Here is a 24,040-nt window from a genome sequence, read left to right as displayed (position 1 = left end):
TAGTGTGACGGCAGCCTTATAGTTTAAAAAACAAACAAAAAAACAACAACACGCTCCTCACCTCTCCTCGTGCCCACGCTGCTTCCAGTTCCTACTCCTGGCAGAGCGGGGAATGATGGGAGAGGGAGCGTCAGGTTCAATGTGGTGGGGTAGTCAGTGCTGGCGGCAGGTGGGCCCCCCTGGCTCACAGGGGTCCCATAGCAGCAGCGTGATGTGCCGCTAGCTGGGGGAGTGGGGACCTAGGTAGCTGCCTGCCCCTAACACCGGCCATGCCCGCAGGGGCCCCCTGGAGACTCTGGGCCCCAGTGTAGCCGCACAGGTTGAACCGGCGGTATGTCCGCCCATGTATAGACCCCTCAAAATGACTTCAAATGTGATGTGGTCCCTAAAAAAAATGGTGTTGCAAAAATGAGAAATTGCTGGTCAACTTTTAACCCTTATAACTCCCTAACAAAAAAAAATTTTGTTTCCAAAATTGTGCTGATGTAAAGTAGACATGTGGGAAATGTTACTTATTAAAGGGAACCTGTCACCCCCCTCAGGCGTTTGTAACTAAAAGAGCCACCTTGTGCAGCACAAATGCTGCATTCTGACAAGGTGGCTCTTTTAGTTATGATGCCTGCACACGCTGAAAGAAACGTTTATAAAATGTGCCCCCTCATATCGTGAAACCGTTCCGGAAGCGGGTCTTTCCCTCCTAATCAGACGCAGCACAACCGTCTTTCCGGACCTGTGCGCGCCAGGTGTCGCCTCCTCTTGCTGCATTATCGTCCCCGGCGCCTGCGCATTAAGTTTTTTTTTTTCCGGGCGTGCGCAGTTGCGCTGCCCTTCGTACTTAGGCCGGCGTCACACTCAGCGTAAGACAATACGGTCCGTATATTACGGCCGTAATACGCTGAAAAGTCCCCAAAATAGTGGTCCGTAGCTCCTCCGTAGGCAGGGTGTATCAGCGTATTTTGCGCATGGCCTCCTCCGTATGTAATCCGTATGGCATCCGTACTGCGTGTTTTTCTCGCAGGCTTGCAAAACCGACATACGGCTATACAAGGGATCCATGTGTAAAAAAAAACAAAAAAACATATATACTGTGTATATATATATATATATACCGTATATATATATGTGTCAGTAGACACATATATGTATATATATTAATATTTCATACAGCGCGAGACAGCTTTAAAGCCGGTAATTCAATTACCGGCTTTTGCTATCTCCTTCCTAAACCCGACATGATATGAGACATGGTTACATACAGTAAACCATCTCATATCCCCATTTTTTTTGCATATTCCACACTACTAATGTTAGTAGTGTGTATATGCAAAATTTGGCCGTTCTAGCTATTAAAGGGTTAAATGGTGGAAAAATTGGCGTGGGCTCCCGCACAATTTTCTCCGCCAGAGTAGTAAAGCCAGTGACTGAGGGCAGATATTAATAGCCTGGAGAGGGTCCATGGTTATTGCCCCCCCCCCGGCTAAAAACATCTGCCCCCAGCCACCCCAGAAAAGGCACATCTGGAAGATGCGCCTATTCTGGCACTTGGCCACTCTCTTCCCACTCCCGAGTAGCGGTCGGATATGGGGTAATGAAGGGTTAATGCCACCTTGCTATTGTAAGGTGACATTAAGCCAGATTAATAATGGAGAGGCGTCAATTATGACACCTATCCATTATTAATCCAATACTAGTAAAGGGTTAAAAAAAACACAAACACATTATTAAAAATTATTTTAATGAAATAAAAACAAAGGTTGTTGTAATAATTTATTCTACGCTCAATCCATCTGAAGACCCTCGCTCTGTAACAAAGAAAAAATAATAAACCAACAATATACATACCTTCCGAAGATCTGTAAGGTCCCACGATGTAAATCCATCTGAAGGTGTTAATATTTTTTAGCAGTCACACTGCTGGTCCGTGTGTACTCCATATTTTTGGGGCTTCCATAGACTTTCATTGATGTTTAATTTGCGCAATACGGTGACAAACGCAGCATGTTGCGATTTTCTACGGCCGTAGAAAGCCGTATAATACTGATCAGTAAAATACGGCAGATAGGAGCTGGGGCATAGAGAATAATTGTGCCGTATGTTATGCGAGTTTTACGGACGTAGTTTCTGCGCTCTTACGTCCGTAAAACTTGCTAGTGTGAGGCCGGCCTATGAGGGGGCACATTTTATAAACGTTTATTTCAGCTTGTGCAGGGAGCATAACTAAAAGAGCCACCTTCTCAGAATGCAGCATTAGTGCTGCACAAGGTGGCTCTTTTAGTTACAAACGCCTGAGGGGGGTGACAGGTTCCCTTTAAGTATTTTGTGTGACATATCTCTGTGATTTTTTTTTTTTATCAGATAAATTTTTATTAAGCATAATAAAAGATATCTACTTGTACAACATGTTACATTTGTGTTTTAAATTAACAAGAAAATATACCCCTCCCCCCCCTCCCTCAAATGACCAACCCCAACCATACCCACCCCTCCACGAGAAGATCTTCCTTATTACAGACATATTGTATCATTAAAGGGAACCTGTCACCTGAATTTGGCGGGACTGGTTTTGGGTCATATGGGCGGAGTTTTCGGGTGTTTGATTCACCCTTTCCTTACCTGATGGCTGCATGCTGGCCGAAATATTGGATTGAAGTTCATTCTCTGTCCTCCGTAGTACACGCCTGCGCAAAGTAATCTTACCTTGCGCAGGCGTGTACTATGGAAGACAGAGAATGAACTTCAATCCAATATTTCGGCCAGCATGCAGCCAACAGGTAAGAAAAGGGTGAATCAAACACCCGAAAACTCCGCCCATATGACCCAAAACCAGTCCCGCCAAATTCAGGTGACAGGTTCCCTTTAAGGGCATAAAAATTCAACGTTGGAAAATTGCGAAATGTTCAAATTTTTCGGCAAATTTCCATTTTTTTCACAAATAAACGCATTTAATAAAGAAATGTTACCACTATCATGAAGTACAATATGTCACGAGAAAACAATGTCAGAATCACTGGGATCCGTTGAAGCGTTCGAGTTATAACCTCATAAAGGGACAGTGGTCAGAATTGTAAAAATTGGCCTGGTCATTGACGTGCAAACCACCCTCGGGGCTTAAGGGGTTAAAAAAAAGGCAACGCATTTTCAAAGAAAAAAACAGGAAAAAAAAGCACCATGTGAATTTTAATTTTTTTCCTCATGAAAACTGAGAAAACAATACACTATTTGTTCAGGAAACAACCATAAAACGCTAAAAAAAATATGCTTTAGGCCATGTTCACACAGTGCGTTTTTTTACTGCGGAACCGCAGCGGTTTTGCCGCTGCGGTTCCGCAGCTGTTTTCCATGCAGGGTACATAACAATGTAACCCTATGGAAAACAGTCACTGCTGTGCACATGATCCGGAATTTCGTTTAAAAAGCCGCGCAGAATAGCTGCGGCAAAAAAGAAGGAGCATGTCACTTCTTTTTCCTGAACCGCAGCGGTTCTGCACCCATAGACCTCCATTGTGAGGTCAAAATCGCAGTAAAACCCGCAGATCAAAAATATATCTGCGGGTTTTACTGCGATTTGATGTGCAGAACCGCTGCAGCAGGAAGTGCGGGGGAGCGGGCGGAAGTGCGTGGGCGGAGTGTGGCTGCCCCCCCGTGCTCCGATCCCGCCCCCCGTGCTCCGATGCCCCCCCCGTGCTCCGATGCCCCCCCCCCAGTGCTCCGATGCCCCCCCCGTGCCCTAATCTCCCCCCCTTATACTTACCCGGCGTCCCGGTGTCCGTCCGGCTGTCTTCTCCCTGGGCGCCGCCATCTTGCAAAACGGCGGGCGCATGCGCAGTGCGCCCGCCGAATCTGCCGGCCGGCAGATTCGCTCCAAAGTGCATTTTGATCACTGAGATATAACCTATCTCAGTGATCAAAATAAAAAAATAGTAAATGACACCCCCCCCACTTTGTCACCCCCATTGGTAGGGACAATAAAAAAATTAAGAATTTTTTTTTTTTTTTTTTCACTAAGGTTAGAATAGGGGTAGGGGTAGGGTTAGGGTTAGAAAACTGCATAAAAAAAAAGGATCAAAAAACGCATCAAAAAAGGACAAAAAAGGACCAAAAAAAGGACCTGCGTTTTCTGCCAAGAGCTGCAGTTTTTTAAAAAAAACAGTCCTGAAAAAAAAAAGGATGGAAATCCTGAACGTGTGAACATACCCTTAGGATAAAAATGCTGGCGTTTTCTGACATGTTTACCTCTTAGGCGAAGTTCACACTAGGCATTTTTGCAGTTCTTTATGCAAATTTTCAGCTTAGTTTTACTGACTCTGCACATCACTCATTACACATGAAGGGAACCGCGCGGAATCGGATTAATCGTGCAGCACGCACATGACCTTCTTCATCACTTCAGCCGATCCGTTATCAGAGCATGCGCAATGTAATGCTCCCGGCGGGACATGGGCAAGACCAGCAAGCTACGGCTAGGACTAATACGCATGCGCTATGCTTATTCGCCGCCGTGTCTTGTAGAAGTCCGTGAGCTCCGGAACCGGAAGTGCTCCCGGGACCTCTCCCGACCCAGAGCTCCGGAGTCGCTTCACATTCGGGACAAGGGATGAACACCGTACGTACACCGCCCAAATGTTGTGTTGTCTGGAATTGTCATTGCCTGTGCATCCAACGCCTCGGACACCCAGCTTGCGTTATACCATGTACCACAGACGGTGCAGTGCATGCCGGGTGGACGTGTCCTAGTCACTGCAGGCACTTCAGTATGTATATATGTATGTGCATATTTAATATATATATATATATGCATGCATATATATACCCACATGAAGATATATATATATTATTACTATGTGATGATTGATATTATATATATATACCCACATGAAGATATATATATATATATATATATTATTACTATGTGATGATTGATATTATATAATATACATATATTTTATTACTATGTAGTGTTTAATGATATATGCACCCCAGTGTGTGTATGTATGTGTATATATATATATATTTACACGCGCATATATAATTAAACACTACATAGTACTAAAACATCTATGTGTATATATAGTAACAGCCAATATCTCCAATGACGACCCGTATAGTGGGGTCTGACTGCACACACGGGCTCCATACATGCTGGCAGACAGACTAGGACATCACATAGCTGCGGTTCCATAATAATTGGAAGTGTCTGTAATTAGGAACAGGCCTCATTGTGGATGGGAGTTGTCTGAAGTGTTTTCTTTCTGCTTTGATTGTGCCATATCTCGATGCCTGGCATCAGGGGGACATCTGGACTTGCCCGGTTATGTCAGCGGCTGGGTAGTAGTGGTATGATTGTCTTTTTCTTGTTCAGTCTTGTTCTCTGCAGATGAGCTGTGGTATTTTAGCTGATGGTTGCCCTCCTGTCTGTTGGACGTGTTGTTGCAGCTGCTGCTCGCCGTCATCACTATCCCTTTGGTATCTGGAGTATGGGGGGCTTCATGCTTCACTGGGACATTTCCCAGAGCCAGTGTCCCTAGACAACAGTGGAGACGGGCAGAAAAAGGTTCCTTGTGCAAAAACAATACATGGGCACTTTGCATCCCAATTGTTCGTCATAATAGATAATTTCACTTGCTTTGGAATTGGACCTGGGCTTCCTTACCTCACAGGCCCCAGGTTGCGCTAATGATATTTTTGCCCTTGCCACTAGTTATACCTCTGCCACTGACATACAGTAGATTCCCAGGGACCGCAGTGCTGTTTTACTTTTTTACTGTGTTCACTGTGCATTATTATTCACACTTTAACTTTGTTCTGCAAGCCTGCACACACAGCGTTACTTCTACTGATACCAGGGCTGTGGAGTCAGAGTTGGTGTCCATTTTGGTGGGGTTGGTGTAAAGTGGACAGTCTGACTCCTAAAATATATGTGCTATAAATAGTTACATAAGAATTTGGGAAAGTTATGAAATGTTCTATAAATGTTTGTTCTGTTCCTTATGTAAGGATCTCGGCTTTTAGCTGAGATGAATCTGTGCTGCACTTTATGTTCATGCTCACTAGTGACCAGTGCTGTGGAGTCGGAAGTTTGGCTTAGGCCGGGTTCACATTGCGTTAACGGGCTGCTGTTAACGCAAGTGCCGATATGTCAGCGCGCTAGCGCAGATAGAGCATCTGCATCTGCACTAGCAGTGACGGACCCGGAAACGCTGCAGCCCACATCCCAGGGTCTGTCACTCAATGACGGCACATCGCTAGCGCATGCCCATTGTGGGCGTGCGCTAGCAATGCGTCCGCCATAGGACTTAATGGCGGCGTTAACGGACTGCGTTACACCGCGTTATGCCGTGGTGTAACGTAGACCGTCTAACGGACGCCAAATACGCAATGTGAACCCAGCCTTACCAACTCGCAGCCCTTGTCCTGACACTGGCCAGTGCCATCGTCAGCATGTTCTAAGGATGAGTCATCAATGTTACAGTCTTAGGCTACTTTCACACTTCCATCGGTACGGGGCCGTTGCAAACCGTCGGCCCGACGTACCGACGGACGTTGTGCTAAATGTAGCACAACGTGGGCAGCGGATGCAGTTTTACAATGCATCCGCTGCCCATTGTGATGAGCGGGGAGGAGGGGGCGGAGTTCCGGCCGCGTCGCACAAAAAAAAGTTACATTGAATGTTATTTTGTGCGTCGCGTCCGCCAAAACACGACGGATCCGTCGCACGACGGATGCGACGTGTGCCCATCTGTCGCGATCCGTCGCTAATGCAAGTCTATGGGCAAAAAAACGCATCCTGCAAGCACATTTGCAGGAGGCGTTTTTTGCCCATAACGACGGATTGCGACGGAGCCCAGAAGATGAAAGTGTGAACGTAGCCTTTGACAACCTATTTCACCCTTTCCCGTAGCAGACAGTTTTAGCCTTTATGACCACCCATTTTTTTCACTTTTTTGTCATGTTCCAGAAGCCTTTAAAAGCTTGTCCACTACTTTACATTGCTGGCCTTAGGATAGGTCATCAATGTCTGATCGGCCAGGGCTCCATCACCCTGCTGATAAGTGTGTTGGCAGCGGCTGCCTGCCGGAAGTACTCGCCGAGTTGCACCTACTTCTGGTAGTGGCCAGGGCTTGGTACTGCATATCCGACTCCTATTCAAATCAGTATGAGGCAGATGTGAATTAGGCCTCTTTCACACTTCCTTTTTTACAATCTGCACAGGATCCGTCAAAATGTTGAAAAGACGGGTCCTGAACAGAATTGTAAAAAATGGGTGCACTGGGCCCGTTTTTCTGACGGACCCGTTGAGGCTATGTGCACCTGTTGTGTATGCATCTTCGCAGCGGTTTTCCGCTGCGAAAAAACACATACACAACACAACCCAGGTTAAAAATAATAAAAAATCGCAATATTCTTACCTTCCGGCGTCCCGTGCAGCCTTACCAATGCTCCCGTTCCCAGTAATGCCTTGTGTGCAATTACCTCTGATGACGTGGCTGTCTCGTGAGACCGCGATGCCATTGGGTCATTTCGTAATGCATTACTGGGAACGCCAGCTGCCGGGAGCATCGCGAGCATCGGTAACGCTGTGCGGGACGCTGGAAGGTGAGAATATATATATATATATTTTTTTAACATTAGATCTTGTTACTATTGATGCTGCACAGGCAGCATCAATAGTGAAAAGAGAGAGCGTGAAAGAATTTCCCTGACTGGAAATTCTTCCACACATGCTCAGTTTTAAAAGACGGAACCCGTCGCTGGATTCCTGCTTTTGACAGTCAGCGTCACTGAGCGATTTTCCGACGTACAGAAAAAACGTTCCTCTGTACGTTTTCTCCGCCCGACGGACAGCAATTTTCCGACGGATCCAGTGCACGATGGATGAAACTGATGGCCATCCGTCACAATCCGTCGCTTAGGCTACTTACACACATCAGGTTTTCAGTGTCAGGCTAAATCCGGCTAATTTTCAAAAAAACAGGATCAGGCGAATGTTGCCGCCGGATCATGTTTTTTTCCCATAGACTTGTATTAGTGCCGGATTGCACTGGATGACACTGCATTTCGTCCGGTTTTCGCTGGATCCGGCAAATCTGCCGCTTCTGGTTTCTTGAAAAAACGTCCATAGCAACGTTTTTGTCTCCGGCGAAAAAGCCTGAAGCGCTGGATCCCGCGCTTCCGGCTATTTTCTAGAATGGGAGCCGGAAGGTGCCGGATCCGGAAAAAGGCTGATCCGGCGGCCTGATCCGGTATTTTAAACTGAGCATGCTCAAAAAAATTTTTTCATCCAATAATCTAGATATGCTAGCCGGATCCGTCAAAAAAACGGATTCGTCGCATCAGTTTTTCACAATCTGTGCTAGATCCAGTTTTTCCAACATTCGCCGGATTTAGCCTGACACTGAAAACCTGATGTGTGAAAGTAGCCTAATACAAGTCTATGAGAAAAAACAGGATCCAGCAGAAAAATTTGCTGGATCCTGTTTTTTCAAAAATCGACGGATTTCGACGGGAGCTCAAATACGTAAGTGTGAAAGAGGCCTTATTACTCTGCAGCGGCCACTATCAGAAGATGGACCAGCTCGGCAAAGGAGTACTTCCGGGCCAGCCAACACCTATAACAGCTGATTGGTGGGGGTGCCTGGTCTCAGACCCCTGCCAATCAATAAGGATAGGTCATCAGTGTAAAAGTAGTGGGCATCCTCTTTAACTTTTTCTTATTTTTTAGTACCTAGTGGTTTGAGGGCTTGTTTTTTTTTTTCAGGATGAGTGTTTTGTCTGTCGGCACTGGTTCTCCTGTCACTCAATCCCTGCAACCAATCCGCTTTGGCTTCACTCTTCCTGCCTTCGGACGTATCATATAGATCAAGAGGAAGTGAGAGCAGCAGCTCGGACTTCCACCGGATGTATGTGATGGCTACTTTTGCACTTTTTATTCCCACTATTTTCATCACTCATAACTACAGTAGATAGATGAGGTCACTTTTTTCATTTATTTGGTAGGAGGCATGAACAAAACGAATATATCTGGATTGTTTTTAAATTTTTTTTTTTGCAGTGTTAACTGCAATATACCGTAATTCACAAGTTAGTGTTGAACAATGGTGCTCGGATAAGGTGTTATCAGAGCATGCTCGGGTACTAACAGAATATCTTCGGCTTGCTCAAATACTACATTCGAGTCCCCTTGGCTGCATTTCTTGCGGCTGGTGCCAGTTTGTTAGGAAATCTCTGTATGTGTTGCGACTGTCAAACAGGAGTGAGACACGGAGCCCTGGGGACTCGGACATAGTATTCGATCACGCACCAAAAGCGAAAAAAAGGAGTAATTGATCAAAAAAAGTATGAAAAATGTTAATTTTATTACAAAAGTCATGCTAAAAATGACAAATCAATAATGAAAAAGGGCTACAATTACTTGGGACAAGAAACGAAGAAATAGAGAGCAGACAATAGACCCCAGGGGACGGACCCACGTATCGTCTGTGTAACAGACGATCAAGAGAAAGTGTCTATGATCAATCAGATATGCCTAGTAAAGATTCCCAATGTCCATATAACAGTGTGACAGTATAAATCATGGCCAAGGTATTACAATAATAAAAATGCAGCTACAGAGCATATGTAGAAATAACTAATGAATCACCAGTAGGTACTTATATATGTATATAAGACACAGTGATGCAGAGGACTAAAGTCATACAATTGCACCTCAATAACAAGATAAGATCAGTCACAAGTCCTAGTGTCATATAAATATAGTACCGATATACCAGATCCTGAATGCAAAATATATCCAATAATGTAGCAGTAAGTTACAGACTGAAATTACATGTAGCCATGGTGGATGGGGTATGGGGATGCTGGGATGCACCTCGACGAGCGTTTCACCGCCCTGACGAAACTGCAGCGTTCGCTCAACACTGCAGGTTAACTTTACTCTGCGGGTCAACACAATTACAGTGTTTTTTGCTTTACCACTTTTGTGCAAGAAAAATCACTTTTTACATTTTGCTTCTTATATTTTTTTTCTGATTGGTTGTCATATTCTGAGAGCTCTAACTTTGCACTTTTCTGTCAACAGAACTGGATCAGGACTGTTTATTTTTTTTGCATATTGAGCTGGAGTTATTATTGTTATCGGAAACATGACTTCTTAAACTTTTATTTATTTTCTTTTGTGTATAAGATGAGATGAACCAAAACATTGTGCATAGCTTTATATATTGAATAAAATTATAATATGCTTTTAGAACTTAACTGTAGAAAAAGGCATGGACATCCAAATCTTGTCTATTTTTGGGGGGATAATTATTATTTTTTTCTGATGACCGTGTATTTGTCACTGAAAATAAACTTTACAATTGGATTGCAGTAAAAAAGGTACACAGTTTGCCTTCTATATCCTATGTGTTGTACTGTCTATTGCTGCCTGCGGTATAAGTTAAAGGATTTGTTCCCTTTCAATTACTTTTCTCCCATTGCAGCAGTTTGCTATAAAAAAATAAAAATAAAGTTTCGCTGTACCCGTCTTCCCTATGTCAAACGATGTCTCTGCTGTTTTTCCCAGTGTTTTGTGTTGGAGTTAATGTTGTGTTGACAACGCAGCATCCAATCAGTGAGCTCAGCATCTCTACAAATGTGTACCGAGCTAACTGATTGGCTATTGCACTATGGGTGTAATGTTGGCGCCGCAGCCAATGACAGACTGCGGGAGTGGCGGCAGAGACTTGATGGTAGACATAAAGAAGGTGAGTACAGTGTTTTGATTTCTATTTCTTATTCAGAGCGAACTGCAGCAAAGGTAGAAATCTAATAGGAAGGGAACAATCTTTGTCTTGGGCTACATTCGCACAATGCGTATTTTGTAAGTTTTTGATGTTGCAGCATTTCTGCGCCTACTGCGTAAACTAGGTTATTTGCGTATTTTTTTCATTGTTTTTGAGTGCGTGATTTTTTTATTTATTTTTTTACATGTTATCCCGTTTGTGACACTAGTTTTCTGCAGCCAAACCGCAGTAAAAACACACATGAACGTTTTTTACCGGCATATTTTCTGCATCTAATACAATTCTATGTAGAAAATCTACGCATAAGGCTACTTTCACACTAGTCCGTCGGTACGGGCCGTCGCAAACGATCGGCCCGACGGACAGTATGATTGATTAGCACAATAATATCGGCTCACAGCCGTTTGCTTAGTTTTTTCTGGCCAGTTTACAAGGGGACCCCAGAAAAAAATTGACATGGGGCCCCCCTATAAAATCTAACCAGCAAAGGCTAGGCAGACAGCTGCAGGCTGATATTAATAGCCTAGGAAGGGGCCATGGATATTGGACCCTCCCAGACTAAAAACATCAGCTCTCAGCCGCCCTTGAAATGGCGCATCTATAAAATTTGACAAATCTGACGCTTAGCCTCGCTCATCCCACTTGCCCTGTAGCGGTGGCAAGTGTTGTTCATATTTGTGGGGTTAATGTCACCTTTTTACTGTCAGGTGACCTCAAGCCCACTGGTTGATAGTGGAGAGGCGTCTATAAGACACCTATCTATTAGTAACCCTGGTGCTATTGTAGAAAAACACAGACACCCAGAATAAAGTCCTTTATTTGAAATAATGACACAGACTCCTTTAATAAATGTTAATTAAACCATACTCACCAAACGCCTAATCCACCGAAACGTCTCCTGTAACAAAAATGAAATAATAAACCACAGTATTCCTCACCTTCTGCAGAGAAGATAATCCATATGGTCCCATGATGATCCTGATCACTTTGAGAGCAGTCACTGATGTGACTGCTCTCAAAGACAGCCGGAGATACACTGTAATCGCTCCCACAGTGTATAGCACTGAGCTTCAGTGAGAAAGGTGACCGGAGTTCATCAGCTGATCAGCTTTGGTGATCTCCCTTACGGCACCACTGCTGCATGAGAAAGTTCTCACACAACGGTGGCGTAAGTGGGAGCTGCGGATGAACTCCGGTGAAGTCTCTCACTGCAGCTCAGTGATACCCTGACAGGAGGTAATCGCTCCCGCAGAGTATCGCTGGCGGTAGGGTAGAGCAGTCACATCTCCCACGTGAGATCGCCGTGAGACACTCAGGAATACGTGGACAGGTGAGTATATATTGGTTTATTATTTTTTTTCAAGGAGTCGAGGCCATCGGGGATTTGGTGTTAGGTGAGATTAATGTATCTTTATTTGAATGTATATGTGTTCAATTTACTTTTTTTTTTTTTCAATGGTGAACACAGGCACCGACAGTTAATACTACATCTCCCATCAGCCGCACCTGCTGTCACTGTTACCAGTGACAGCAGATGTAACCTGAGGGGAGCAGTAGTCTCATGAGCCCACGCCTGCTGACCTGCGGTAAGCTTTTTACCACAGGTCACCGCTGCGGGTCACAGCTGTGGGGTCACACTGACATCTGACAGCATGACATCTGACAGCATGATCCCTCAGCGCTCTGACCGACGGTCTTATCCGCGGTAGTGTTACCGCTGATACGAAACATTGCACCGGTATTTCCCACGCTGTCACACAATGACAGCATGAGAAACACCATAGGAAGCCGATAAAACACAAACAAAAACTCAGCAAATCCGCAGCAAACATTTTTATACCTGCGTTTTTGCTGTGGATTTGACTGACTCAGTTGAAGTCGATGGGTGAAAAATGCTGCAGAAATGCACAAAGAATTGACATGCTGCAGAAAAAAACGCACTGCAAATACTCAAAGGAAATTGCTGATCATCTGCACAGCATTTCAGAATTGTCATTGAATTAGCTTGCATAAGGCTGTGTGCCCACGTTGCCTTTTTTATGCTTTTTTTGCTGCAGTGGAAACGCTTAAAAAAATTAATTCCCATGCAATCCTTTGGTATTCCGCAGTTGCTGTGCCCATGCTGCGGATTTTCCCACTGCGGAATCACATAGCGATAAAATCCGCAGCATGTTCACTATTTCTGCGGAATTGCGGCGATTCCGCCGCCATAGGATTGCATTGAAACGCTCACTTTACGCATGTGGCTATGCCCACCATGCTTAAAGTGAGCGCTTCATGTGCGGATGGAGACTCTCCTCCAGGCCCTGGGTATAATATTCCTCTAAAAAAAAAAGAATTAAAATAAAAAATAGGGATATACTTACCTTCTGATGGCCCCCGGTGTCCTCCCGCCTCTCAGCGGTGCACGCGGCGGTTTCCGTTCCCAGGGATGCATTGCGCAAATCACCTGAGATGACGTACCGCGACGTCACAAAGGTCCTTTGCTCAAAGCATCCCTGGGAACGCAACGTACCGGAGCGCCACTGAGGAGATCGGGGGCTGTCAGAAGGTGAGAATAACCATATTTTTTTTTTTTTTTTAAATTATTTTTAACATTCTGTCTGTTACTATTGATGCTGCATAGGCAGCATCAATAATAAAAAGTTGGTCACACTTGTCAAACACTGTGCTTGACAAGTGTGACCAACCTGTCAATCACTTTTCCAAGCGATGCTTCAAATCGCTTGGAAAACGCAATCTTTCTGAAAGCTAAAAACGCTCGTGTTTTGCTGGAAAACGCATGCGAATTCCGCATGCGTTTTTACCTGCGGCAGGGAGTTGCGGAAATGCAGCGGACATTTCCATAGCATTTTTAGCCCATTTCTGCCCTGAAAAAATGCCTAAAAACCCACTGTGTGCGCTCAGCCTTAGAGTCCAATGTTCAGCTCACCATTGATGGACAGTAAAGGTACCGTCACACTCGGCAACTTTGCAAAGAGAACGACAACAATACGTGATGTTGCAGCATCCTGGATAGCGATCTCGTTGTGTTTGACACGCAGCAGTGATCTGGATCCCACTGTGCCATCGCTGGTCGGAGCTAGAAGTCCAGAACTTTATTTCGTCGCCAGGTCGGCGTGTATCGTCATGTTTGACATCAAAAGCAACGACGCCAGCAACGAGCATAGGGCCCCTAGATGTGTGTCGGATCGATACACTCCGGCTGTTTGACATGGAGCTAACAACCAGCGAGAACGAGAAGTGAGTCGCCGTTACGTCACTGGATCGCTCCTGCATCGTTCTGGAGTTGGTGTGTTTGACGTCTCTACAGCGACCTAAACGGCGACGCTCCTGCGATCTAGCTTAGGTCGGCTCGTTGTCTATATCGCTGCAGCGTCGCTGAGTGTGACGGTACCTTAAGTAACTCTTATCTGTGTATTTCTGAGCTTCTTGCACCTGATTTATGACCACAGACCACATGAAAGTTGAATGTGCAAGCAAAGATCCCATAAAAGCCAAACTGTTTAACATTTTTAATGAGACCCAATTGAAAATATGATTGATTTTCACGTACATGTGTTTAAGTAATAAATTCCCTAAAATATTTTGATCAGAATGTATAAGCCCACTGCCACGTCACGGCAAACCTGTGAGTGGATTCCACTGAAAGGTTCGCTTTACTGTGGTAGTGGGCTTGTTTATAGCATCCTGGGCCATTAATAAGGGGTTGTCCAGTATTGGCCACCCCTTTTAATGTTTGTACACCAATTGTCTTGTTTCTCCTGGTGATCTTAAAAAGTCATAGTCCTCCTGTAAACCCAAAATATGTATATTTTACAGTTTTTATCATTCTCAGTCTGAGGTTGTAAAGACACCCATACATAGTCTGTATTTTTATCCATATTTCTATTAATGTACCATACAGTGAAGAGATTAATCAATCTGCTAATGTAAAGTTTTGCAAATTTGTGGTTGAATTAATCGCCATGATCCTGTGATATTTGTGGATGGCTAATTTGAAGAGGAAGCGAAGACTTTGTAAGCTGTGCATTGCGTGACTAGTTCTGGATTAGGATCAGTTGTCAGTTCCTGAATGAATCCATTCACTGATAGCAATCAGAGATCTTGAAACATTCGAGAATTTGAAACACCAAATACCGTAAATCAGAGTTGCTGCGCTTTTCATTTTTATTATTTCTAGAATACTAGTAAAACCTGTCGGGTCTCAGGCTGAGCTTGTCATGCATGTTATGTTGTAATCTGTTATATAAGAAGTGAATGACCACTTGCACTACTGAGATCCCTTCTGGATATATGAGCTTATGCTTGGCATATTATTTTCTAATTGTGCAGATGTTGAAACGATTGACCTCTTATATGCCAGCTGAGTTGAAGAATCAAGAGGATGCATGCTTTAAAGAAGCACTGTGTCAAAAAATGTTATTTCCTAAACCTTTCTAAATATGTATAAAATTATTACTGATCGCTGTCTCCAATTTCCAGTGCCGATTCGGTCTTCTTCTGTATCATGTGAGGGTTCCTCATGTGAGTGTGATGAGTAAGGTTTTATTTAATTTTTTTTTAAATACAACTTCAATACTTGACATGCATATTTCAAAAGCTTTAGGGGGATACAATTTTTGTCAGAATCGATTCTTTAAAGGAGTTGTATTACGGTACTTAAAAATGCCCTATTTGTGTCTCAGAAGTTCCATCATCCTTTGGCATCTCAACAGGGATGGAAACGACTCCCCCCTCCCTTTTGTGTAGAGGTGTCATTAGGTGATCTAAGGGATTTGGATCATTAGACTAGTTTCACACATCAGTCTTTTCGCGCCATGCTGATTCCAGCGTCGCGCCACAGTGCCGGATGCGGCGTAATTTGTGAAAACCTGATGGGATGGATCCGGTTTTCTAACGGATCCGATGTCCGGATCCGGCGTTAAACCGGATCCATCCCATCCGGTTGGCATCCGTTTAGTCCGTTTTTCCATCCGGTTTTTGACGGATCCGGTTTTTAAGAATGCCCCTGGGAGGCTCCAAAATGTGATTGGCCCCCTCAAAACTATATATACATTCTTCCTACACCCCATCAGTCACAGATTGGAGAGGAGCAAGGGTTTGGAGAGCAAGATGGATGTCGTTATTGTGAATATTCTGCAGAACAACGTGGATTTCATTGTGGAGGCGAATCGCTTGAAAGCAATTGTTCTGGAGAAGGGGCGAGAGAGACAACGCATCATGGGACTGCGCCGACGCTGTTTGTAGATCCACCCCATCACCGCACAGAGAATGACACGTGGGGTGTTTCCTACACTGTACATGGAGTTACGAGGAGACCCAGAGAAATTTTTCTCATATGTGCGGATAAAAGTGGAGAACTTTGATCTATTGGTGGACCGAATTGAACATCTCATCCGAAGGAGTGATACGTATTGCCGATTCTCTATTTCACCGGCCGAGCGTCTGATGGTCATTCTTCGGTAAGCCATTTTTATTGTATGTACTCCTGTAGTACACTTTAACTGATTGTAATTTGATTTTGTAGTAATTTCTGCCTTGCTTTTGTTCAGATTCCTTGCTACTGGAGAATCCCTTTTGTCACTACATTTCCAGTTCACACTGGGAATTTCCACCATCTCCGGAATTGTGAAGCACACTTGCCGTGCGCTGTAGGACTCTTTGCACGATGAATTTATACCACATCCCACAATGGAGAGTTGGTTGGAAGTAGCCCAGAAATTCCAGCAAGTGTGTCAGTTTCCCAATTGCTTGGGCGCGGTGGACGGGGAAACACATCCGTATTGTGAAACCGGCTGGTTCGGGATCAGAATATTTTAACTATAAAAAGTACTTTTCCATTGTGCTGATGGCCATCGCCGATGCGGAGTACAAATTTGTAGTGGTGGATATTGGGGCATATGGCCCCTCAAATGATTCCCAAGTTTTCAAACTGTCCGCAATGTGGCGTCATTTGTATGGACACACCTTTCAATTTCACCCCCCCCCCCCCCCCCAAGACCACTGCCTGAAACCTCTGGGCCACCAATGTCTTTTGTTTGTGTTGGGGATGAAGCCTTCCAGCTGTCAGAACATCTGCTGAAACCCTACTCCAGCCGTCGATTAACCCAAACTAAAAGAATTTAACTACCGCCTCGCACATTCACGGAGAACGGTGGAGTGCGCTTTTGGGATTTTGACCGCCAAATGGAGAGTTCTACTGACATCTATAAACTTTATAAACTTGAACACAGACACTGTTGACGAGGTGGTGAAAGCTTGTGTTGTCCTGCACAATTATGTGATATCCAATTAACAGATTTCCATTGAGGACCACTCTAAAGAAACCACCTTGGCTGATTATAACAACATTACGTATAGAAGTTCTGTGACAGTTTTCCAAATTAGGGACCAATTCGCAGAATACTTTTTCGCCGGAAGGAAGAATAGACTGGCTGGATGAGAGAGTTTGAACAATTTGTCTTTGACCTTGTAACCATATTTTACCATATTGTACCCAAGTTGTGTACCTGTTTGGGTTCTACCCAAAGTATATTATCATCTTTTACCCAAGTTGTGTACCTATTTGGGTTCTACCCAAAGTATATTACTTTCTTTTACCCAAGTTGTGTACCTGTTTGGGTTCTACCCAAAGTATTTTACCTCTAACCAATAAACCTTGTTTAACCCTGCTGTTTTGTTTGCATTTACTATACACTTGTAGTGTTCCGGGTCACTATGGCCCGGCTTATTAAACCTTGATTTTAGACACTCTAACTCCATTTTTTTTTATACTTTTTGCTTACTAGACTGTTTGTGAACATGTTTGGTAGTAAAAAAAAAAAAAAAAGAAAAATGAACTAGAAATCTTTTTTTTTTTTGTTTTTATTCTGAAAAAACAGATCCATCCAATGAGCAAAACGAAAATAGAAAACTACACATATTTTGTAAAAAACAAACAAAAAAAAAAACCAAATCAAACATTTTGTGATAAAAAATTAAAGATAATAAACATTACAATGTGAATATATCTACATGATCATATAAATTTACAGATTCTTGCATGAAAAACAATACACATGATTTTTGCATAGAAATGTTTTACAGCCAGAACATGTTATACTCGTCTTGTTGTCACAAGTAGAAGGGCAATAGCTGCATCTTTTTCTTTTGATGCCGGAAGAGGCCATGGGGGTAGAAGCACACAGCTGCTCTCCAAAGAAACTGAAAGGTGACATGTCTGGGCTAGCAGATGTGTACTGATAAGAGCAGAGAAGATAAGAACCCTTCTGAAAACAAGCAGATAAGCCAGGAAGACAGACTTAAGGTACCGTCACACTAAACGACGCTGCAGCGATCCAGACAACGATCCGGATCGCTGCAGCGTCGCTGTTTGGTCGCTGGAGAGCTGTCACACAGACCGCTCTCCAGCGACCAACGATGCCGGTAACCAGGGTAAACATCGGGTAACTAAGCGCAGGGCCGCGCTTAGTAACCCGATGTTTACCCTGGTTACCATCCTAAAAGTAAAAAAAAACAAACACTACATACTTACCTACAGCCGTCTGTCCTCCAGCGCTGTGCTCTGCACTCCTCCTGTACTGTCTGTGTAAGCACAGCGGCCGGAAAGCAGAGCGGTGACGTCACCGCTCTGCTTTCCGGCTGACCGACGCTCACAGCCAGTACAGGAGGAGTGCAGAGCACAGCGCCGGGGGACAGACGGCTGTAGGTAAGTATGTAGTGTTTGTTTTTTTTACTTTAACGATGGTAACCAGGGTAAACATCGGGTTACTAAGCGTGGCCCTGCGCTTAGTTACCCGATGTTTACCCTGGTTACCAGTGAAGACATCGCTGAATCGGTGTCACACACGCCGATTCAGCGATGTCTGCGGGGAGTCCAGCGACCAAATAAAGTTCTGGACTTTCTTCCCCGACCAGCGACAGCACAGCAGGGGCCTGATCGCTGCTGCCTGTCACACTGGACGATATCGCTAGCGAGGACGCTGCAACGTCACGGATCGCTAGCGATATCGTCTAGTGTGACGGTACCTTTACTTAGCAAAAAAAAATTATTTGCAAGACTTTACAGCTCAGCTTTACAAAAAAAAAAGTCTTAGACAGCGCGTTCTGAGCAGTCCGTTCTGCGCATAATATACACGTGTAGTGCACACCTAGTGATCTCTCCGGATGCACTCTACATTTTAGAATAGACTGCGCACCAAAAATAATCAATATAAAGCCATTTTTATGGTGCGCAGATCTCAATGCATACCCCCGGTAGAGCGCGTGTACGACCCCATTGAAATAATTTAGGAAATAAATCAATTGATATACAATAGTAGATGCAATAAATAGACCCAACTGAGGTTATAACTCCTTTTTCACTGAAAATATGGCCTCACAGCTGTAAAAAACGATGTCGGGTCACTATGACCCGAACACAACAAGTGTAACTTTTTGCGTGTAGCAAAAAGTAAAGGGAAAAAAAAAAATACTCATAGGTAGGTCCCCCCAAATGAGGAAAAGTCAAGGAGTCTCAAGTTTTATAGACTTACAGAAAAAAATCTACAGGGCCGCAAAAAGTCTGTTCGGGTCACTATGACCCGAACAGAACAGCAGGGTTAACCCAAGTGTTAACTATACCTTATAAAGAAAATACAAATTTGTTTTAAAAACAGTTTTATTACAATTTTTTTTTAACAAAACAAAAATAAACTTTTCTTTGGCAACACAAAAATAAACTTTATTTGGCGGCGCCAAAAACTTAGAGGTTTGAATAGGTCGGGGTGGAGATAGTGCTGGAGGGGCTGTCAGATAGGGACACTTCGACAGTGGGAGTGTGGAGAGAGGAATGTGGTGGTGGGGAAGGATCAATAGGTAGTGGTGAAGGGGTGGAGAAAGTAAGTGAAAGGGTGGACAGGAAACTGGGAGTTGGTTAGGAATTTGGTAAGATGGAGGGGTGTAGCTGATGGTTTGGGAGGATTGGGAGGCAGAAGCGGTGATGGGTGGAGAAGAGGATTGGGACATGACAGGTGAAGGAGGTTGGTGGTAGTGTGCAGGGAGAGGAGGTGCGGAAGATGTTGTTGGGAACTGGTATGGGGAGGGATGTTTATACTGGTCTGGATGGTGGGAAGGGGCATCGGGGGGACGCTAGTAGTGGTCTGGATGGTGGGACCGGGCACGATGTGGGTAATGGTGAGGTTGCTGGGACGGGGCACGGGCAGGTTGCTGGTACAGGTCAGGAGGATGGTAGTGGCTGAAGGGGGGCAGGTGCAGGAGGGGTGGCAAGTGGTGGCTTTGGAGGCAATGAGCGCTAGAGTAGACTGGCAGGCTTTCATTACTTCCATCTGCTGATCAGTAGATAGCTTCTCCATTTGCTCGAGTACCGACCAGAAAAAAGTGTCGTTCGGTGACTGACTTGCCTCTGAATGCATCGTTAGCAGAAGTGTATGCAACTCGAGTATGCTTTTATTTATTAAATTGAAACCTGCAGCCATTTGCTCGGACAAAACTTTGAGACAGTTCTGGAAGGATGCGCATAACTCTTTACCTGACCCCTCTGCCGCTGGCGCCCCGAAGCCACAGGTGTACTAGAGGTGGCAGCAGCAGAGGGGTTGGGGTACTGAAAAAGCTATATCCCCACCAGCAGATTCATGCAATGGAACCGGCCAGGATGCTCCAGCGCTGGTGGATGGGACCGAGGGATCAGATGGGTGGGAAGGTGCAGAGGGGCCGGGACTGTCGAAGTGTCGCTCGGTGGCGGACTCCAGAGGGATCGCCCCAGAAGGGTTCAACGCAGCTGCAGGCTCCCGACAATGCTGTGGAACAAAGAGAAAAAAAATAATTAACCCCTTTACCCCCAAGGGTGGTTTGCACGTTAATGACCGGGCCAATTTTTACAATTCTGACCACTGTCCCTTTATGATGTTATAAGTCTGGAACGCTTCAACGGATCCCGGATTTTGACATTGTTTTCTCGTGACATATTGTACTTCATGATACTGGTAAAATTTATTTGATATTACCTGTGTTTATTTGTGAAAAAAACGGAAATTTGGTGAAAATTTTGAAAATTTTGCAATTTTCCAACTTTGAATTTTTATGCAATTAAATCACAGAGATATGTCACACAAAATACTTAATAAGTAACATTTCCCACATGTCTACTTTACATCAGCACAATTTTGGAACCAAAATTTTTTTTGTTAGGGAGTTATAAGGGTTAAAAGTTGACCAGCAATTTCTCATTTTTACAACACCATTTTTTTTTAGGGACTACATCGCATTTGAAGTCACTTTGAGGGGTCTATATGATAGAAAATAACCAAGTGTGACACCATTCTAAAAACTGCACCCCTGAAGGTGCTCAAAACCACATTCAAGAAGTTTATTAACCCTTCAGGTGTTTCACAGGAATTTTTGGAATGTTTAAATAAAAATGAATATTTAACTTTTTTTCACAAAAAATTTACTTCAGCTCCAATTTGTTTTATTTTTACCAAGGGTAACCGGAGAAAATGGACCCCAAAAGCTGTTGTACAATTTGTCCTGAGTACACTGATACCCCATATGTGGGGCTAAACCACTGTTTGGGCGCAAGGGAGAGCTCGGAAGGGAAGGAGCGCCGTTTGACTTTTCAATGCAAAATTGACAGGAATTGAGATGGGATGCCATGTTGCCTTTGGAGAGCCACTGATGTGCCTAAACATTGAAACCCCCCCCCCACATTTGACACCATTTTGGAAAGTAGACCCCCTAAGGAACTTATCTAGATGTGTGGTGAGCACTTTGACACACCAAGAGCTTCACAGAAGTTTATAATGCAGAGCCGTAAATAAAAAAAATCATATTTTTTCACAAAAATTATCTTTTCTCCCCCAATTTTTTATTTTCCCAAGGGTAAGAGAAGAAATTGGACCCCAAAACTTGTTGTACAATTTGTCCTGAGTACGCTGATATCCCATATGTGGGGGTAAACCACTGTTTGGACGCATGGCAGAGCTCGGAAGGGAAGGAGCGCCATTTGACTTTTCAATGCAATATTGACTGGAATTAAGATGGGATGCCATGTTGCCTTTGGAGAGCCCCTGATGTGCCTAAACATTGAAACCCCCCACAAATGACACCATTTTGGAAAGTAGACCCCCTAAGGAACTCCTCTAGATGTGTTGTGAGAACTTAGAACCCCCATGTGTTTCACTACGGTTTATAAAGCAGAGCCGTGAAAATAAAAATTCTTTTTTTTTTCCCACAAAAATTTTTTTAGACCCCAGCTTTGTATTTTTCCAAGGGTATCAGTTGAAATTGAACCCCAAAAGTTGTTGTCCAATTTGTCCTGAGTACGCTGATACCCAATATGTGGGGGGAACCACCGTTTGGGCGCATGGCAGAGCTTGGAAGGGAAGGAGCGCCATTTGGAATGCAGACTTAGGGTATGTGCACACGTTGCGGATTCTCTGCGGATCCGCAGCATTTTTTGCGGTGCAGAAACGCTGCAAATCCGCAATTAATTTACAGTACAATGTAAATGAATGAGAAAATATGCTGTGCACACTTTAAGGAAAATCAGCTGCGGAAACGCTGCGGTTTAAAAGAAGTAGCATGTCACTTCTTTTTTGTGAATCTGCAGCGTTTTTGTACCCATTCCATTATAGAAAACCACCGGGGTAAAAAACCCAGCAAATCCGCAAGAAAAAAGCACAAAAACCGCTGGGGAACCGCACAAAAAAACGCGACAAATGCGCACGTGCGTTTTCTGCCAGGAGAGGCAGAATCCGCACCAGAAATTCCTAAGGCTAATCTGCAACGTGTGCACATAGCCTTAGATGGATTGGTCTGCAGGCTTCACGTTGCATTTGCAGAGCCCCTGATGTAACTAAACAGTAGAAACCCCCCACAAGTGACCCCATATTGGAACCTAGACCCCCCAAAGAACTTATCTAGATGTGTTGTGAGAACTTTGAACCCCCAAGTGTTTCACTACAGTTTATAACGCAGAGCGGTGAAAATAAAAAATCTTTTTTTTCCCACAGGAATGATTTTTTAGCCCCCAGTTTTGTATTTTCCCAAGGGTAACAGGAGAAATTGTATCCCAAAAGTTGTTGCCAATGTGTCCTGAGTACGCTGTTACCCCATATGTTGGGGTAACCCCCTGTTTGGGCGCTCGGGAGAGCTCGGAAAGGAAGGAGCACTAATTTTACTTTTTCAACGAAGAATTGGCTGGATTTGAGATCGGACGCCATGTCCACATTTGGAGAGCCCCTGGTGTGCCTTAACAGTGGAAACCCCCTAAATTATAACTGAAACCCTAATCCAAACACACCCCTAACCCTAATCTCAATGGTAACTCTAACCACACCCGTAACCCTGACATACCCCTAACCCTAACCCTAATCCCAACCCTATTCCCAACCGTAAATGTAATCCAAACCCTAACTTTAGCCCCAACCCTAACTTTAGCCCCAACCCTAGCCTTAACCCTATTGGGAAAATGGAAATAAATAAATTTTTTTAAATTTTTGTCTAAGGGGGGTGGGGGGGGGAGGGTTTGATTTACTATTTATAGCGGGTTTTCTAGCATATTTTTATGATTGGCAGCCGTCACACACTAAAAGATGCTTTTTATTGCAAAAAATATTTTTTGCGTTACCACATTTTGAGCTATAATTTTTCCATATTTTAGTCCACAGAGTCATGTGAGGTCTTGTTTTTTGCGGGACTAGTTGACGTTTTTATTGGTAACATTTTCGGGCACGTGACATTTTTTGATCGCTTTTTATTCCGATTTTTGAGAGGCAGTATGATCAAAAACCAGCTATTCATGAATTTCTTTTGGGGGGAGTTTATACCGTTCCGCGTTTGGTAAAATGGATAAAGCGGGTTTATTCTTCGGGATAGTACGATTACAGTGATACCTCATTTATATCATTTTTTTTAATGTTTTGGCGCTTTTATACGATAAAAACTTTTATAGAAAAAAGTTATTTTTGTATCGCTTTATTCTGAGGACTATAACTTTTCTATTTTTTCGCTGATGATGCTGCATGGTGGCTCTTTTTTTGCGGGACAAGATGACGTTTTCAGCGGTACCATGGTTATTTATATCCGTCTTTTTGATCGTGTGTTATCCCACTTTTTGTTCGGCGGTATGATAATGTGGTGTTTTTTGCCTCGGTGTTTTTTTTTTTACGGTGTTCACTGAAGGGACACTAGTGGGACAGTTCTATAGGTCGGCTCGTTACGGACACGTCGATACTAAATATGTGTACTTTTTTATT

General features: G+C 43.9%; 1 protein-coding gene across 3 annotated transcripts in view; it reads left to right on the top strand.

Annotated features, from left to right (window-relative positions):
* Positions 1–4,483: 4,483 nt before the first annotated feature.
* Positions 4,484–24,040, top strand: part of SPECC1L (sperm antigen with calponin homology and coiled-coil domains 1 like) — a 126,976-nt gene continuing 107,419 nt past the window's right edge. For 2 of the 3 annotated variants that reach the window (XM_069757549.1, XM_069757524.1), the window contains exon 1: positions 4,484–4,603. The gene's annotated coding sequence lies outside the window, so the exon portion shown is untranslated. Of the gene's footprint in view, positions 4,604–5,262; positions 5,335–24,040 lie in introns of those variants that run through there. The other variant, XM_069757532.1, reaches the window with a different exon arrangement.

This window comes from Ranitomeya imitator, chromosome 1 (genome assembly GCF_032444005.1).
Source record: "Ranitomeya imitator isolate aRanImi1 chromosome 1, aRanImi1.pri, whole genome shotgun sequence".
Taxonomy (NCBI): Eukaryota; Metazoa; Chordata; class Amphibia; order Anura; family Dendrobatidae; genus Ranitomeya; species Ranitomeya imitator.
Note: the sequence above shows the minus strand (reverse complement) of the source record. Positions and strands in the feature narration are given on the sequence as shown.